This window comes from Nilaparvata lugens, chromosome 8, assembly GCF_014356525.2.
Source record: "Nilaparvata lugens isolate BPH chromosome 8, ASM1435652v1, whole genome shotgun sequence".
In the NCBI taxonomy this organism is placed as follows: domain Eukaryota; kingdom Metazoa; phylum Arthropoda; class Insecta; order Hemiptera; family Delphacidae; genus Nilaparvata; species Nilaparvata lugens.
In genome coordinates this window covers 34,354,855-34,373,997 of record NC_052511.1, presented here as the reverse complement: position 1 = coordinate 34,373,997, position 19,143 = coordinate 34,354,855, and positions in this window count along the sequence as shown.

Genomic DNA, 19,143 nt, shown 5'->3' with positions numbered 1-19,143 from the left:
CAAAATTAAGAAAGCTACCCGATTTGATTTTTGCATTGATAAATGTGAATGAATATATTTCATAAAATGGTTTTCAATTTCAGGACCTCTGACATGACCTAACAACTGTTTTTAGGCTGCCGGGACCTAAGACTTAACGTGTCAACCCAAAACACAGGGGTGTTTCAATAGTCATATTTGACTATTGTAAAACATGTGAAATAGCTATTTGTATATCTAGAGAGAAAAGTGCTGTTTTTTCTCCCTGAGGGAAAAGTTTGAAGTTTGAATTTCAACAATTTTCCTGAGGGAGAGAAAACATTTTCCACTCGTGATATACACAACATTTCTATAAAAACTGCAAATGAAATAAATTTTAAAAACGTACCTGACCAAACAATGTGTTACAACATGATCTGAAAGTCAAACAGAAACAGCTCGCTTATAAGCACAGTTCTCCGCCGACAGCGCTATCTGTCAGCAAAAGTTGTAACAACAATGGCCGCCACAACTACAGCTATGATGAAGTTCCCGTTTCAAATTTTATTAGTTAATAAGGAGTATCCATTGGCTGGTATTTTGAAAAGCATAGAATATAAAAAATATTTTTACATTTTTTCCAGTATAGTGATACGAAGTTTGTAATAATTTTAGCATACAAACATATATTCCATATCTTGTTCAAATCTGGTTGAGGTATTGAATTTAGTTGGCTCAATGACTGACTACTCTATATGCTTCCTCATCTGAGCTTAGACCTTCCTACCTATAATTACAATGTAAGTTTTTAAAATAGAGATGCTTCTCATGTTATTTAAATGGAGTCACTTTTCCTCCCTAGGGAGTTTTTCTGTTTTTTACTACCGAGAGCGAAAAAGTTACACTTTGATTTTATGTTTCAGGGAGTAGAGTAAGTACTTTAGGCAGTAGCTGGTGGAGGAAAAAACATTTCTCATGAGTGATTCATTAAAATTCGAATGAAACTCAATGGATATTCTAACCAGTGAGTGAATCACAAGATTACGGAATTGTTCACCTCAATGTGAATGTATAAAGATGAACAAGAGGTATAAGATAAACAATCGTGGTTTGATTACAGGTTACGTAATCAAACCACGATTGTTTATCTTATATTTTATACTGGTGAGCTCTGACGATTGATGTATATAGGTTGTTAGCTGTCGTACTTTTATCTGGCGTGTAGTTATCATAGTCGCACATGACACTTTTATTGGGTTCTGTGGAGACATGTATCACCGTTTACCAAGTCAAGGACTGTACGTGGCAATTCGTAGTAACAGGGTGAGCTTGCATGCATGATAATATTTCAAGATGAGCAATGCCCTCTGTCTCAGCCAAGGCTGCTGCAAAATTGTAAAGTGCGGATGTAATGCGATAAGCTGCTAATTGGATAAAAGAGATTTATAATATTGCTCGATTCCAGCGAATGCTAGCTATCATACAACGCTTCAGCGGATATGTGGCACAAAATTCCGCTCGCAAACTTCAGATTATTCTTCTGCTTCTGTTTCTGAAAATCAACTTGCAAGCAGATTACTGGTTCAAACTCGTGAATAGAAAAGTTAGAATCAATATAAGAGATTAAGATAATAATCAAATCACCGCATTTCAAAGGATCCAATCTGCTGTGATATAAAATGTTTTAACAAGAAAAACTAATTCGGGATTATTCAAATCTACTCTTGAATAATTTAGTAGAAGAGTTCATATGTATCAAAGATATTGAAGTAATGTATATCGAAGTAATGTACACTAAGTGTTGAATTCTACTTCAAAATGACATACCGTGATCGAAATGTTCTTACAATTTTTAGAACACTACTTCATCTGCTGAGAGTATCTATTATGAGTCTCCTCAGAAATAATGTAGTAGAATCGTTCTGGTAATCGAGTGTTGGATACGATTGATTTCCTAGAAAAATCCATTGAAAGCCTCTGTGAAGCCAAATTCTCTCCATGATACAATCTTCACTCATTATAAGGCTATGATTCCATTGTCTATGAGAGCAGGAACAAAAAATCATAAGCGAATCTCCATTGAAAGATGAATGAATATTTGAGCTGAACGATAGACTAAAATCAATGAATTCATAGTCATAATGATATTGAATCTTCCATCTTCTATAATATATATAAAAGCGAAATGGCACTTACTCACTCATTCACTCACTCACTCACTCACTGACTGACTGACTGACTGACTCACTCACTCGCAGAACTAAAAAACTACCGGACAAAAAACGTTCAAATTTTGTAGGTGTGTTCAGTTGGCCCTTTAGAGGCGCAATAAGAACGGATTTGGAAAAATTTCCAAAGATACGCCCAAAATCTGCGTTTTCTCAGCTTTATCGAGAACAAATAAACAGAAAATGTTCAAATTTACTACAGAAGCTCAGCTCGGGTGCAATAATGTTGTGTTAGAAGGAATTTGAAATAACGCCAAAGATACGCCCAAAATTAGCGTTTCCTTAGCTTTTCTGCGTTTCCTCACCTTTTTCAATAATTGATGAAAATATATTAAAAAAAATTCAGTACACAGGTTTAGCTGAGGTGGAAGAATTTTGTTCGCCAAAGATACGCCGATGTACGCCGGTGTTTTCCGAGATAAAATTGACATAATACGTTCAAATTTGGTACAGAGGTTCCGCTGAGGTCTACATGCAGGCGAGCGAAGCGAGCCCGCTGATCTCATTTTTGGAAAATCCAGTCGGGGGTCCAGAATTCGGTACAGAGGTTCCGCTGAGGTCTACATGCAGGCGAGCGAAGCGAGCCCGCTGATCTCATTTTTGGACGATCCAGTCGTGGGTCCAGGGGGCGGAGCCCCCCGGCTAGACGGATAAGGCGAGCGAAGCGAGCCTGACGGCTAGTAATATTATAACATCGAGTACAGTATCGGAGAAGCACTTACGTATCAAATTTTCCTGTGAACAATACGATGTGCCACACATCCACGAGGAGTTGAGAGGAATATAATTCTCTATGAAGTAACTCACTAGTAAAGATTTTTATTACTTTATAATGAAGAGATTAATGTGAAGCTCTCAACTGTGATACATCATATACTCTCTCTATTTAGCCTCCGTGAATATATCCACCTGGAGCAGAACTGGTTCTTATTCGGTCAAGCTGCAACTCATTAGCTTGATGTCAATACCAGATGTTCCCTCCAGCTTGGGAGGCTATCTGTCCAGTGCACCAATATTAGTTTAAGCCGTACAGGTATACTGCAATTTTTGAGCCTGCATCAATTTCAAAGCTACATGCGGGTCAAAAATGACTCCCTCCATCACAAACATCATCTGACTCACAAAAGGTAACTCATGGAGGTAGAGTGAGCATCAAAGCTTCGTTAAAAACTACACAAATTGGCAATAATAAGCAGCTTTGAGAATTGAGGAGCATTGAATCAACTGGGCCTCATTTGATAAAGTCACTCAATGCTTGGTTAGGTAGATGAGTTTTTTATGTAGCTGCAAAAGCTTCTAGAAAGATGAATGATTCATCAATGACAGGATTTTGCACATTTGCAAAATTAATATCATGCAAATTAGATTTTTCAATACAGGCTGTTACTCACGATTGAACATTTTATTCACCTCAATCTATATTTTATTATTGAAACAGAGAGGATTCAATGCAACTGGTTTCAATTCTGTGAATAGCTGCTATTTATTATAGCTAGATTCAGAAAAAAGGACGAAATATGAGAGAACTTAACTGTAACTCTCGAAATACATACTTTCAAAGATCATAGGACCAATTCCTTCAACCACGTAACTTATAGGTACAATAATATTTTATTCAATTCCCTTTATTGCATGTGTCACAAACTCAAACCATACAACCCAGCATAATTATCCTATGATTAGCTGAATAGAAGAGATTATTCGTTATTTATGTGCACTAATAAGCGCGTCATTAACAAATAAGCACATACCATAATAATTGATTTTTATTCATTTCAATTTCAAAACTCTTTCGTTCTTTATCGCATTCTTTTGCAAAATATTTCCATGTTTCAATACATGAAGAGCGTTAATTGAGAAATGTTGGAAATCAAGATTCACAATATTTCTGATCGCCTTGGATGGTATTTTAGATGAGAGTTGAAATAAGGACAAATTACTGGATGAGTTCCATATTCCATATTCTGATAATAACTTCCTTGAATTGACGATCACAACAAACGTACATTTGAAACTCAGATCAGTAATAGAATTGACACGCTGGGAAGTCTAGCCTCTGAAGCCAACATCTACTGCCATATCGCCCCATCGTGACGTCATCATCGGATGGAAAACTTTCAGATTGTATCTGTTTCAGAAGTAAGTAAATTATTATTTTTGAAAATGGTAAACTCCCGCTGCGCTCCCGCTGAAATAGACACAATCTGCTATGGAAAACAATGTAAACAAACTCTCCAGAAAAGCTTTCTATCCGATGCTGACGTCACGATGGGGCGATATGACAGTAGATGTTGGCTTCATGGACTTTGAGTATGAATGGGGCGTGTCTATTATACAGGGTGATTCATAATTATGGTAAAATATTTCAATACGTGATAGTAGAGGTAAAAATAAGAAAAAAAGTTCATATAAACATATATCCATAAACGCTTCATTAGCGAGCTATACAGGGTAAAGGATTTCGCCCGGAATTCAGTACCTCTGGTGAAATATACAGATGCTCAATTGTTTGGGGACTAGTTTTTGAAAAACTTATGCTGGATTCATATGGAAAAATATCTGAAAAATTGAATAAAACTAGGCTGGAAGCTGTAGTGTGAGTAGTTTTTGAGAAAAAAGTTGAAATATGCAAAAAATCTAAGTAGAAAAACATAGACTTCTACGTTTGATGCCCAATAACTTTCTTTAATGACCAGTAAACAAAAAAAATTTCGGAATAAAAATTGTAGAGAATTTAATTCTGAAAAGAATTATGTAAGCTGTGTAAACTAAATTCAAATAAAAGTTGAATAAAATGTATTCTTATGTAGTACATGACACCACAAAAATTTGCTGTTTTACGAGGAGAGAACTAATAACTCATAGGTTGTAGCTGATTGCAAATAAAACATGGATTTTAATAACAGCTGTTCCAAAACAGCTAATTTATTATGTTTTAAATAAGAAAATATTTAAGAGAAATTATCAGCTAAAAATTATTTTCAGAAATATTTTAGCTCACTGTTGAACAGAAAAAAAACAAACTGTAAAAGTTAGGCCTACTGTAACCGCGCTGTGTTTTTTGTTTAATCTATTAACCAGTTATTAGTAACCATTCCACTTTGCTTTTGTGTTAAGTATTAACTTTTTAAAAATGACAGGTAATCTCAAGACATTATTCATACTCCGAATTAGCTGACATGCATTAAATGTATGGAATGAGACACAACTGTAATAGTACTGAAGCAAGACGTTTGTATCAAGAGAACTTTCCTAACCGAGTATGTCCAAGTTCAAGGTTTTTCGCCACTATTCATCAACGTCTGTCTGAAACAGATCCTTTGATATCCAAAGAGCACATTTATGCAGGCAGACCCCGATCTACTATGACTGTTGAGTTAGAAGAACAAGTTCTTAATGAAATTTATGAACAACCAGAGAAGAGCACGAGAGAATTGTCAGTGCAGTTTAATGTGAATCAATCCATTATTCGAAGGATACTAAAATAGCAACAATTACATCCATACCACCTCCAGAAAGTTCATACTCTATTGCCACGAGACTGTATTCCCTGTGCTGGTATTTGCCGATGGTTTTTAGTAAAACTTGTTTACCCAAACTTTTTAACAACCGTTTTATTTACCGACGAGGCACACTCTACAAGAACAGCTATCGTTAACGTCCACAACCAACATATTTGGGCAGCTGAGAATCCTCATGCCATCAATCCTAATCTTCCACAACATCAGTTTTCAGTAAACATTTGGGCAGGAATCATAGGAGATCATCTACTTCTGTTTGAGCTTCCTCCCAGGCTTAATGGCATAATCAACTAGTCTTTTGGTATAAGTTTGATGTCATTTAGATATGCTACTTTCATATAAAAAAAACTTTTCATGAAAAACCGAATATTTTATTTGCAATCAGCTACAACTCATGAGTTATCAGTTCTCTCCTCATAAAACAGCAAATTTTTGTGGTGTAGTGTACTACATAAGAATAAATTTTATTCAACTTTTATTTGAATTTAGTTAACACAGCTTACATAATTCTTTTCAGAATTAAATTCTCTACAATTTTTAGTGCGGCAAATTATTTGTTTACTGGTCATTAAAGAAAGTTATTGGGCATCAAACGTAGAAGTCTGTGTTTTTCTACTTAGATTTTTTGCATATTTCAACTTTTTTCTCAAAAACTACTCACACTACAGCTTCCAGACTAGTTTTATTCAATTTTTCAGATATTTTTCCATATGAATCCAGCATAAGTTTTTTAAAAACTAGTCCCCAAACAATTCAGCATCTGTATATTTCACCAGAGGTACTGAATTCCGGGCGAAATCCTTTACCCTGTTCAGCTCGCTAATGAAGCGTTTATGGATATATGTTTATATGAACTTTTTTTCTTATTTTTACCTCTACTATCACGTATTGAAATATTTTACCATAATTATGAATCACCCTGTATAACTGGTCTAAGATTTGAGATACGGTAGGTTAGAAGGTCTAAGCTCAGATGAGGAAGCATATAGAGTAGTCATTGAACCAACTAAATTCAATACCTCAACCAGACATTTGATCAATATATGAAATTTTTATTTGTATGCTGAAAATTATCAAAAACTTCATATCACTATACTAAAAAATTTTATAAAATTTATAACTTTTTTTTATTCCATGTTATTTAAAATACCAGCCAACGAATATCCCCCATTAACTAATCAAATTTGAAACGGGAACTTCATCATGGTTGTAGTTGTGGCGGCCATTGTTGTTACAACTTTTGCCGACAGATAGCGCATAGCGCTGTCAGCAGAGAACTGTGATTACAAGCCAGGCCAGCTGTGTACTTTTGAGATGATGTTTGACACATTGTTTAGTCACGCACGTTTTCAAAAATTATTTTATTCGCAGTTTCATAAAAATGTAGGTGGAGGAAAAATGTTGTGTATATCACGAGTGAAAAATGTTTTTTCTCCCTTAGGAAAATTGTTGCCCTCGGCTCCGCCTCGTGCTTCAAACTTTTCTCTCAGGGAGAAAAAACAGTACTTTTCACTCTAGATATACAAATAACTATTTCAATCGAATGGCGGTGACAAAAACGGAAGAATTTTTAAGCCGTGATCAAGTAGATGAAATAGACTTTTGAAGGAGCCACTGCTCATCATAAACTGATTTCAAATATTGAGAATGGGTAAAGAGTTAACATGGATTGATTTATTTAATAATGTGCTTCAAAGAACGAGACTGACGGGTCTTCCATTTACTGTCTAGGGATTTGAAAACATATAAGGCAATGCTTTCTGAACTGACGGGACCATTCAAAGTATCCGATGTTCAATTCTGCGCTGAATCGGGTTTCGTTTGAAAATCGATGTCAAATCCATCGCATCCCGCCCCTGACAGTAATCCTTTCGGGGATCCATCATAATATCGCAACGCAACGTATGGTGAAAGCATCGGCGGAGAAGCTCAATCGTTTTAAAGATGCAACTGAGGATAGACAAAAATATGAGATGCAAAACAGTTTTCACAATACATTTTATATTCGATAGGCTATCAGGAGAGACGGCTGTGCCAAACAAAGAATGGAACAGACACAAAGAGAATACGTGCAAAGAACATGAAGAAGAAGCAGATGAGACTTTCCACTCCATGCATTTTGAATAACAGGAAATTGGGCTCGATATAAGAATGGCGTTTTCCTTTTTCCATCCTTATTTTCCTTGTTTTCCTTCTTGAGAAACCATACTGCAGCGCTTTTATCCTCCCTCTACATTTGCCTCTAATGTATTTCTTTGTATGCAACGGTTTGTTTACGTGTGTTCTTTTATAAATGAATTCAAATACGAGGTCTAAAAGCAAGTGAATATTGGAGTATTCTCAAGTATTAAACTTGTATGGAGTGGAGTAGATCAATAACATTCGGAAACTTACAATGCAGCAGGAAATGAAAAGGTATCATAAGAAATTCATAGGAAAGGCTAGATAAAAAATTTTCTCTTTGACATAGATAAAAAATGAGAATATAAATCTGAGGACCATTTTGAATTATTTCGTCGTGTCAAAATAATTCGAAGAATACTCAGATTTATATTTCCATTGATATTAAAAGTAGCCCTAAAGCAGGAAGAAATCTTTGACATAGATTTCCAACTACTGTATAAAATTAACCATGAGTGATTCCTGATTGTCTAACTTCATGATTCATGACTCACAAAAATATCGACTGAAAATAAGAAACCTTAAATCTCCTCCATGGTGTCAAAGAAAATTGAAAATGTGAACTTCAAAAAATGGGTTACATCATGGTTTATCAAAGGTCAGGAAGTGGAACAATATTATTATTCTTCTGTTGAAACATTATACTGGGGTAACTAAAAAGGTAATTTTCTTTCCTTTCCAAAACAAGTCAGAGTAAAAGTTATTTGAGGTTACTAAATCTCCTCCTATGATTATTCTTACTTGAATGATAACATTATTGAGATTTTCCATTAATCTGGTAATAGAATGGAAATCAATCATCATTTCATTCAGTAGACAGATTTCTTGGAATCATGTTACTTTTATCAGGGATTATATCAGTATTGCTAAGAAACCTAGGTATTGTAGGAGGATGATGATTTACAACTCTTGATTCAAGAAGGTATGAGTTGAAATATTTTTTTCAGATTGAATATTAAAGTCGAGAAGTTCAATAAAAACGTCAATCAATCGAACATAACACATTAACTAGTGAATAAGAATTAAAAAACGACACTTTGAAGGATATGACTCTCAAGTCAAATAGTAGTAGGCAGACAATCTTTAAAAAATTAGAGCGTTTCAGCAACTTCCAAATTAATTACAATGGCTTTCATTCCAATTGATTCATAATCATCCGCCTCCAAAATATGATTAGTGAAGATATATTAAGTAGACTTATAAATAAAGCTGAAAGAGGATTCCTGAGCTGAAAACTATTCGCTTCAAATTTTCGAAACTTTGCACAGAGGAAACAGAGAACCACTTCACTAATTACTTCCATGTAATAGATGGCTGCTCTTCAAGCAGTAACAGCATGCTTAGTGGAAGTTGACTTGACATACCTTCTCATCAAGTTGAACTTTGTCGTTCCTCTAAGTTGTGCTTTAAAAAAAGTTAAACAAGGTTCGAAGTTTGTCTGGAGATGTACAAGTCACCTCTTCACCGGCAAAAGTAATGATGTACTGATTCTAACTGAACTTTAACCGAAGTGTATTCGCAGCTGATTCTTATCGAACTGTATTTTCAAAGACATGCGTATAGAAATGATAAGTTTTAAAGACTCGAAAGTTCTGAGGAAATATTTCACATTTCCGATTGCATCACTCGGGAGTACACTTTAGAGAAAGCTAAAGGATTGAAGCAATTTATTTGTGCAACCGAGATTGGTGGTGAACATTTTTTTTCGCAAGACGGTAGTAGTCAACGATGAGAAAGCTCGTTTATTGGTCCCGATTCTCCGTTCTACAGCAAGCCCTATTTCGTCACAGAATATTTATTTATTATTTAGAATATCATAAAACTTTTAGAAAAGTACCAAAGGCTGACGCTCATAACGGTTTCAATTCTAATTTAAACAACAATCCAAATTTTCTAGGTTGTTCTAGATTATATCACACTTCGTTTCATATTTTCCAGTCACACTCCAATTTACTAGTATATGAGTAGTAATACAAGTAGTAAATTACTCAGTGTTTATAACTGTTCGTATGTCTTTGAGACAAGCTAGCACTTTAGAATAATTCATTCCACCCACTTCTTCATCAACATAAAGTGTGAATATATTCCTGAATCCTTTTTTCAGTGATTTTGGAATAGGTTCATTGTGATGATAAATTATGAAAATAACAAATATATTGATCAATTGCATTACTTAATTATGTTGCCAGAGCGATCCAGATTCTTCCAAGTTTTCTGTAGCATAGATACATTACCACAAAGGAGCAAACGTTTCTCTTCTCAAGTTTTTCATTGAGTTTTCAATACATTTTTCTACATTTCACAAGCAAATCTATACTTGAGAGGGTTAGATATGAATGGTTGTTCAGTTCTCCATATCATTCCTCTTTAAAATTTCAAAGAATCATTAGACTGAAATACAATAGTTCCTATAATATCCTAACCATGTCTCTAATTGAGAAATAGTAACTGATTACTAAATCTGATAAAAATAAAGATTTTTGCAACCTTAAACTACATAATTCAAAAGAAACAGGTGATTCAATCGAGCCTGAAAGTCTCTTTTGACTTTTTACAGAAGGAAGTAAGCTCAAATGAAAAATGCAGGCGAGCGAAGCGAGCCTGCTTATCCTATATCTGGATGATCCAGCCGGGGATCCAGGAGGCGGAGCCCCCTGGCTAGACTAATGATGCCAGCGAAGTGAGCCTGCCGGCTAGTATTCTATATAACATACAAATCTAGCATAAAATACATGCTAAATCTTATAATACTGTATTGAATAGTAGATGAGGGATTTTCCCATCATTACATAAAAAAAGGAGAATTTACTCTGTGTAGTAGAGTATTTATAGGCATTGGAAGAGGCTTCTACATTGCGAAATAATTTTAATGCATTATTTCTGATCAAATTGTGACTTCCAATATAATTCCCAAATTTGGAAATCAATTTATCAGGATGACGCAATAACTTGTCAAGAAGCGACGTTTATGAATCCTGATTAATTGTTATTGAAACTTGTAACAAATCATTAGATGTTTGCTGTAGTCAGATGCAACTGAATATGACACCTGCTTGTCAAGATGAAATCCAGATTACTTCCAATGAATGCGACAGGAAAATGGGAATTATGACTGACAAATTCTTGACGATAAATGTCATTCTAACGAACAGAATCATTTCAACGTCAACCTCTTTCGCAAAATTGGAATTTCTGTTGGAAATTTTGTGATGAGTTAGATCATCGTTATTCGGAGGCAGCAGAAACGAGTGAGACTGACCCTTAGAGTGAAGGGTAGGAACAAAATTTCCATTAATCGTACGAAAATCTATTTTCAACGCAAATTTAGAACATTTGAGTGGCAGTATTTCGTTACTCTGCTACGCGCCTTTGAAAAATATTTCAGAATCTGGTAACTTCATTTTTTTCAAATAATTGATAAAGCGGAATAGTTCACTATTGAAATCTGGAAAATGTTATTATACGAGACTTAAATATCACACTGTTACTGTATGGAGTACCACCAGTAATTTATAAGTTTTCAATTCGTCAAAAGAGTGGTTGTAGATAAAATAGTGTACTCAACGGTTATAATCTTCTCCTATCTATATTTTTCTCCTTATTATTGTTCATCTTCTTCCTGCCGCCAAAGTGCAGTACTTTATACCTGGCAATAGAATTTTTAGAAATAGAAGCATTTGGTTAACTTTGATTTTACTCTTCAGTGAACATAGTCTATGAGCAGGGTAGTTCTACCTGGACACCACCGATGACAAATTGACCGGGCTTTCCAGAAGTACAAGTTTCATAGGAACAAGTAGTTTTATAAATGGCAGTCTCACAGGAACAAGTTCCCACAGAGACAAGTTGAGTCTCACAGAGACAAGGTGAGTCTCACAGAGACAAGGTGAGTCTCACAGAGACAAGGTCTGTTTCACTGGAACAAGTAGTGTCAGTGGAACAAGAAGAGGGGTAGAGTCCCATTCGAACAAGTGTAGTGTCACAGAGACAAGGTCAGTCTCACAGGAACAAGGTTGGTGTGGTGTGTTGCCTACACATGAAGATGAAGGCATTCCATTTGCTCTAATAAATGGGATGTCATCTGTTTTTTAATATATATACATATATATTATGGTGACATGAATAGAATAGAATGACTGCCTTTATTTTTCTTAGAAAGCGAAGTTAGGGCGCAGTCGACCCTCTCTTACACTCAACTCTCTATCAAGTATTATAACAATACGAAAAAAATAATACAAATAATATGATTAAAAACAAACAATAGTTAAGTTATCTACTTATTTAAAATAATAACAAATTTTAAATTATTGAAAAGAAAGAGAAAAAAATGACATTGAAAATAATACATAACAATGCTGAATGATAGTATTTTCTGATACTTCATCACTTTAGTAAAAAATAAGACACTACAGAATACAATACAGTAGGCCTACATAGCAACTGAAGTGTTTGCTATACATTTCATTTCCTACTTATTATCACTATGTAAATCTCGAAGTGGATAAGTAAATATTACATTATGATTTATTTAAATAGTAAAATAGAATCTTCCTTCAATCAACAAACAACGTCACAAACAACGCTCCTTCAATCCACGTGACATACATATATAAATATATAATTTACATATGTTATAATGTGGTGACATCATTTGAAGCCAGCTTTAAACGTTTCTCCTGTGGAGAAAAAATGATGAATTTAGTAGACTTTTTAGTGGATCCTAGACATTCAGATTCAAATCTATACATAACAATTGATTCCCCTTTTCATCCAGGATATTTGTGGTTTCTTAAAATTTCGATTTATTGACCGAGCGAAATGAGTTCTAAGATTCAAGTCGACGGCTTTGCATTTCTCTTTATGTTTATATGTTCCGCAATTACGGCGAAACGCAGCAATAGATTACCATGAAATTTGACAGGTATATTCTTTTTAATTGTGCCTCGACGTATATACAAGGTTTTTTGAAAATTTTGCATTTTAAGGTTAATACAATAGGTAAAGTCTCCTTCGAACGCCAATATTACAGTAAAAATCAGAATAGAATCATCCATAATAATTCAGCTGTTGAGTGGATTTTTAATTGCATGCAATAACGCATGCAATTAATATATCAATGTAACTTAGTAAAAAATCAGCTGTCGTGTTGACTATTCATTGCATGCAATGACGCATGCAATTAATAACGGAAAGAAAACATAGTATTTTCTCTCGACCTTTATCTGCTTTCAACTCGGTCTGACCTGTTGAAGGAGATTAGATTTTGATGTTAGCATATTTTTGATACACTAACCCCAACAGCCATTAGCCGTTTTCACACCGACATCTTGCCGACACAACATACAAACAGGATTTACTCTTATGGACAGTATGAGACGAGGCTGTGTTTTATAACTGCGCGAGGTCTACTGTTCATAGAACTACTAGTCCAGGATTAAAATGTTGTTTTACCAAAATCATCAAATATTTAATAATTCGATACAATGATACATGTACAAATGTGAAGCTGACTTGCACCGAGGTAGAATCAATTTAATTTTAAATAATTTGAAATATATTTAAAGTTGTTAGGCTTCATTAATTCATTGAACACCTATTTTATCATTATGTTTTACCAGAACCTATTAGAATTATAGATTGCCTTTAATGAATAAATTGAGTTCCATGTAAATGTATTATTTCCACCAAACTCCAAAATAACTATTTCAATGTGACTTTTAATTGTTCAGTCAATATAAAATAATTTTGATTCTGCAGTAACTTATACATAAGTGATATCAATGTAAGAAAGAACAGATTATATACTTCTACATGAATGTAACAATATTGGAAAGATGTTATCCAACGGTATTTGAATACACCCCTGACTGTTACTGTATGGGAGTACCACCAGTAATTTATAAGTTTTCAATTCGTCAAAAGAGTGGTTATAGATAAAATAGTGTACTCAACGGTTATAATCTTCTCCTATCTATATTTTTCTCCTTATTATTGTTCATCTTCTTCCTGCCGCCAAAGTGCAGTACTTTATACCTGGCAATAGAATTTTTAGAAATAGAAGCATTTGGTTAACTTTGGTTTTACGCTTCAGTGAACATAGTCTATGAGCAGGGTAGTTCTACCTGGACACCACCGATGACAAATTGACCGGGCTTTCCAGAAGTACCTAACGGGAAACATTTGCTTTGTTTCATGGAAGCAAGGCATTGTAATACTGAATGAGTATTTATAGTTCTATAAAGCAAGGCCTTTTGGTTCTAATACCCGAGACGTCAGTCTGCAGATTGTTGTTATGGAATGCAGAAAACTTCTTTCACCAACCTTAGACAATAAATGCTGTTTCAAAAGATTGAAAAAATAGCATGCCGCTTCCAAAATCTATGGATATGGTTTATGTACTATATATATATATATATATAATATATATATATATCTATATATATATATATATATATATATATATATATATATATATATATATATATATCTGTGAGTGTAGCGTAAGGGACCACTACCTCCGTAAACACGAGGTAGTACGATGTTTACGGAGGTAGTGAAGGGACACACTATTATTCCTCACCCACCATATAGCATATAATATATCGAACTCTGTCACTCCCACTCAACCACATCACTCTCTTACACATACCCTTTCCTTCGGGCTCACTCTCTCTCACTCTCTCTCTCTCTCTCTCTCTCTCTCTCTCTCTCACATGATAATGAATTAAAACGCAGATTTCTGTCTTTGACACTAATATCATGCTTTAGTTAGATCAATAATGTTTCAATTGCCATCTAAATCTAGGTGAACTATTTGTAACACATAAACTAATAATTAAAACCACCCTAAATAAACCTTGATTAGTCCCAACCGATATGGTTTACAGTAACTTTAAGGACATGACAATAAGACAATAATTGTGGGTTGGAAACGTAATTTTGAATATTTATTATAATAAAATATAATCCCATTTTTCTGGTGCTCCAAACTCGTTATTTAATAATAAACCTACAGTTTAAGAGCCATCACTGATAAATATGTCACTTAGTATAAATACAGAAGAACAAAAATCATAAACCTTATTCCGGGACACTTTCTCATTAATTCTTAATTCTCGTATAGCCTATGTGTGTGATAAACGAAATTTGAATTTGAAATCACAACAATTTTTGAAAAACATACAGTTTTGAATTACGTGCTTATTCTACGAAAATTGAACCCCTTTCTTAGCTGGCGTCTAGGAATAAGAAATATATTGACCGATAAATACAAACAATTTGGATGTAGATTAGGCGAATTGGCCTTGTCTAAAGGATTCATCTTATAGTCTGTTATACAATAAATGAGCAATTCAATTCATAACATCTAGTAGTCAGTCATCTTATGAATAGTGTTATCATTCATCAAATCAGTCTTATCAAGTCATAATTATCATCACCCAGTACAATTGAATAAATTAAGTCATACATTGAAAAAAGACATAAACTATTTATAAACTCACAGCACTGAATATCATATTTTCAACAATTTGAAAATTAATTTACGGAACAATAAGCATTTTCATTCAGAATTACATTTAGTGCGTTTTTTAATTTATTCAGAGGCAAGTTTCTTCTAATATAAGATAAAGGCAGATTATTGAACATGGAGTACACTAGATAGGAATAAATTTCAAGCTCTTACTCAATCTGACATTAGGAGTTACAATACTCTAGTAGTCCAGATAACAGTAGACCTCACTGAACATCCTTTGCAATGTGGTAACGAGAATATTCAGCCATCTACTAGAAATGCTATCTACTAGGAATAAAGTCATTGTAATAATATCAGCGCTTTTATAAAATGTTTGCCAATGGCCCCACTAAGAAATCTGATCAGGCTGGTTGGAGACTTCCAATCAACCATACATTACATTACATTACATTACATTACATTACCAGGGCTACCAGACATTGTTTTGCAGTAGTCGTACTATATCATAATGGAAAAAGTAGAACTTTGATATGAAAGTAATGAACTCACTCCGCTACAAATAAAATCTATTGGTGTGCTAATCTAAATGTTGCACTACTTCAATCCTGTAAAAATGAATACCGGTATAATACTTATTCTGAATTGATGGAATCCCAAGTCCCATTGCGCTTATGATAATTTTAAATGTTACTTTATTAACTCAGTAAGTTCAGAAAGTTATTGCTCAGTTGAATCAGAGCTACGATTAAAAAGATGATTTGGGAATTATCAAGTGGCACTTTTTGTTTTTCACTGGGATTTTCATTTTGTAACATGTAGAGACGCTTGTAGAACAACAATCTGTTAAATTTTTTATGGGAAAGATTTTATGAGGAAAATGAAGTTTTTCATTGACATTATCATCCGTAACTCGGAACGCCATGATAAATCTTGGCATCTAAAGCTGCGTTTACACCAAAGTTATTAACGAATGTTAATAACTTAATCCTCACAGATTATTATAGATTGAACGGCACATGAAAAACACATATGTTCATCATGTGTATGATAAGTTATGTTCAATCTAATAGAATCTATAGAATCTATTGGTGTTGACGCAGCTTTACTCTGTGACTGTCTGGAGTTAATATTATATCAATTTGAATTTACAATTCGAGACCGCAGCTCGGAAAAAGAAGAGATGATTAGCTCATAATATTGGGGACCGAGCTTCGCTCAGGAGTACAAAAGCATAAACAATTTATTACGAAAGAAGGAATTATAATGAAAAACCATTTTGGCCATGTGGTTTTTAAGAAGCGGTGATGAATAGGTCAGTGGTAGGCTATTTGGCTTTTATATATTCCATTTCATATTCATATTGATTATTCTTTCGGGTTGAAGGTTATATGTATACGTATTAGATATATTGGAATAGTTATCTTGGAGTTTGGTAGAAATATATTACATTTGCATAGAACTCAATTTATTTATTTATTTAAGTTATCTTCTATCTGATTCTAATAGGTTACCAACCCATCCCTATCTTATATGATAAACCTTCAATCATAATCATATACCTGCATGATTAAAAAACAGCAGACATTCAATTTACTAGAACAAATAATGGAGTGCCTTCAAGTTCAGATGTAGGCAACACGCCTAACTTCTTCCTACATTCGCTACCTTGTCTCTATGACACTGACATTGCTTCTGTGAAACACCTTGTTCCAGTGGGAACTTGCTTCTGTGAGACTGCCATTTATAGCGCTACTACTTTGGACGGAGACCTTGTCTCTATGAAACTGCTTGTCTCTGTGGGAACTTGTTCCTGTGAGACTGCCATTTATAGAAATACTTGCTCCTGTGAAACTTGTCTCTGTGACACTAATATCGTTCAAAATCACTACTTGTCTCTGTGAGAACTTGTCTCTGTGAAACATCCCCAGAAATGTTTATATTATTATTTTTATTGTAGAAAATATATTTTATAGAGAGAGCTATTATATTTTAGGGGCCTAAACTGTTCAAATTTATCTAGTCAGAGATAAATCATTTTTGTATATAAGCTGGTTGGAGAACAGTATGTAAGCTAGTCAGAAACTGACAATTGAAAATATGAATAGTATTATTATATTATAAGAGATTAAGTAATAAATAGGTTACCTGGCTTGTAATGTCCATAGGCTCATCCTCATTTGTGTCCTTACTAAATATTTTGTTAACCAAAACTTTCACTTTTTTACAAACACTTGACACTTTATACATTTTTAAAATATGAGTGTCTTTTCGTCCACGCAAAGTAAGGTAGCAGACACACTGCAGACGGCGGTAGTAGCGATGATCGACGCTGAGGGGGGCGCGATGGAGTCCAACACCCAGACATCTCCAATCACTGCCAAGAATCCTGGGAACAGTAACAAATCATTAAATGCTTGCCAAGAAACAATAAGGAGGGTTATAGTAGAGGGGATGATCAAGTCATTTTCTAATAGTTCAGAAAAAACAATGACCACAGTAATGAAGGACTTAAAGGCGGAAATGAAGGAAATGCGGGAATCATTGAAGGATACATCGGTAAGAATGGGTAAGGAAACTGCTGACACAATACCAGCTTCTACCGCTGAAAATCAGTAAATAATTACAACCGACTTAGCAGCAAAAATAGATACAGTTACTTGTGAGTCAAATGGAAGAATAGATAACCTACCAGCACAAAACACTTCGCAAATTCATGAAATAGCTACAAACAGGAACAATAGTCAACTTATTCCCATAAATAAACAACAGAATAGTAAATCTACACAAATACCTCACATAAATTCTGATATCAATCAAAACCAAGTACCACTTAATTCATTGGAGACAGCCATTGGAGAACAGCAATTATTTTTATGTGAATTAAATGCCGAAGTAGTAGATAATGAAACGGAAGCTACTAGTCACTGGAAACAGGCCCAAGAGCAGTTGGTACAACTTGAGAGTCAAGTACATCAATTTCCGCACGAGAATTTAGAGCCTATCCCCGTAGCAACGTTTGATTTACTACACAGTTTCAATGAATTAGGCCGTTTTGACAATACAGACCGCTATCTTCAACCTAAAGAATTTATCGACCAAATAAAACTAGTTCAATCATTAACCCCCACCTCTTGGAATTTTTGGCGTCTTCGATTATCCAGCTTGTTAAGCGGTGAACCTCTGATGTTTTTCCAGATCCATAATCACGAATTCAGGACGTTAGACGAGTTCAGTGCAGCTTTCCTGGAACAATATTGGAGTAAAAATAGACAAATGGATACACTAGCCAATATCATTGCTAGCGAATATAATTCTAGGACAGACGACACATGCATCAATTTTGTTAATACCCTTAAACTGAAAAATGCTCAATTAGATGAGCCAATAATTGATTTTGTTTTAGCAAATATGATCTTGAAAAAGCTACCTTTCCGAGTCAGAACAGCATTGGCTACACAGCCAATAACTAGTTGCAAACAATTAATAAATCATTTATAAATCATTTATACAGCATACAATCTGTGATGACAACACCAAATCACCGGTCAGATCAATCATATTCACAAAATCAACATAATTCAAAAATTAATCAGTATGCCAGGCAAGTTTATGAATCAGTACCATATGATTGCTCACGATCTACCCCTCAATTTGAACGCCACAATGATCATAAACACAATAATAATTGGAATGATAGAAGTTTTCAAAATCGCCAAACAAACCATTATCCACAGCAAACCTATCAAAGAAATTATTATTATGGCTGTGATCGATTTAACAC